Genomic DNA, 2,021 nt, shown 5'->3' with positions numbered 1-2,021 from the left:
GATTTTATTTGATCTCAGAGAAACCAAACGGCTGAAACAGAAAAGCTGACCCAGGTCTCAGTTTGAGCTCAAAGCTTTGATCAGGTTCGTCCAAAAACACGAGTTTTACTCTGAAATCTAAATATTTGTTAATAAAAATCATTTTCACTCCTTTATGTTTTGTATTTTACAGCCACAGAGCTGCAGGTTCTGACAGGAAGTGACGCAGCAGCAGGAGGAAGTCTGGCTCCAGATCTGTCTTCTGAAGCAGGTAGGTGAAGAACTGGACCAGGACCAGGACCGGTTCAAGACACAAACATAGTTTATTAAATCCTAAACTAAAACTCTACAAACATCCTCTGAAAAACTGTTTTATAAAGTTCCTCAAAATTATACACGAGTAAAAGTATTTGACCATAAAATTACTTTGGTAAACGTTGGTCTTCTCTGAGAAGATTACTTGAGTAAAAGTCTCAAAGTATCAAGTATTCACTGTACTTGAGTATTAAATATAAAATTGAGCAGTAAATAAAGTAAAAAGTTGACAAATAATATTAACACAGTATTTGTACTACATTAACACAGTATTTGTACTACGTTAACACAGTATTTGTTTTATATTAAAACAGTATTTGTACTACAGTGACTCAGTATTTGTACTACAGTGACTCAGTATTTGTACTACGTTAACACAGTATTTGTTTTATATTAGCACAGTATTTGTACTACAGTGACTCGGTATTTGTACTACAGTGACTCAGTATTTGTACTACATTAACTCAGTATTTGTATTATATTAACACAGTATTTGTACTATATTAACACAGTATTTGTACTATATTAACACAGTATTTGTACTATATTAACACAGTATTTGTACAACAGTGACTCAGTATTTGTACTACAGTGACTCAGTATTTGTACTACAGTGACTCAGTATTTGTACAACATTAACTCAGTATTTGTATTATATTAACACAGTATTTGTACTACGTTAACACAGTATTTGTTTTATATTAAAACAGTATTTGTACTACAGTGACTCAGTATTTGTAATACAGTGACTCAGTATTTGTACTACATTAACTCAGTATTTGTATTATATGAACACAGTATTTGTACTGTATTAACACAGTACTTGTACTTGGTTACTTCAGACCTCAGCTGAAGGTCTGATGGATCTTCTGTGAAGCACGGTGGAGGCAGCATCATGCTGCAGACTGACTGGTTCTGGTCTGGGTTTCAGTCTGAGGTGCAAGAGGTCAACAGTTTCAATGGAACCCAGAGCCTGGTTCTGTGTGTGTGTGTGTGTGTGCTTGCTCTGTTTGATTGGCAGGTGCTGGTCCCTCCTCGCTGTGCGCTGCAGCGGACTGACCGGTACCATATGGACCTTTTATCCGTGCACACTGACCAGGACACACACCGCTGCCTCTGGACAGAACTCAGTAACCCGTTTAACACGGTGGTCCAAAGAACCGGACCCCCATGCATGCAGCGTGGAATTTAACCAGCTGAGACTCCGCCTGTTTCTGAGGTTCTGATCCCTGCTGCTGCAGGTTCTGTTCATCAGAACACCTGGTTGTGTCGGAGGTTCTGTTCATCAGAACTTAGACTCTTATACTGAAGGGTTTTATTTTGAAACTCCAGGTAAAAAACAGGAAGTTAAACATGTGACTCTGACAGGATGTGAGCAGCAGAGACTCACTTGGTGAAATAATAATAAAAATAGTTTTTAATTAATCGACTCAAAGAAAACATTTAGTAATAAATCAGATTTGAATAAAAACAGTTAAAACTTCAGTTCAGTCTGATGTAATAATAAAGTTTATTAAATTAAACTTGACTTTTCTGCCAGGATCAGTTTTAATTGTCTTCAGAGGTGAGCGCTCTTCCTCCTCTTCCTCCTTCCTCCTGCCTCCTCTTCCTCCTTCCTCCTCTTCCTCCTGCCTCCTCTTCCTCCTTCCTCCTCTTCCTCCTGCCTCCTCTTCCTCCTCTTCCTCCTGCCTCCTCTTCCTCCTCTTCCTCCTGCCTCCTCTTCCTCC

This window comes from Austrofundulus limnaeus, unplaced genomic scaffold, assembly GCF_001266775.1.
Source record: "Austrofundulus limnaeus strain Quisiro unplaced genomic scaffold, Austrofundulus_limnaeus-1.0 Scaffold1012, whole genome shotgun sequence".
Taxonomy (NCBI): Eukaryota; Metazoa; Chordata; class Actinopteri; order Cyprinodontiformes; family Rivulidae; genus Austrofundulus; species Austrofundulus limnaeus.
Note: the sequence above shows the minus strand (reverse complement) of the source record.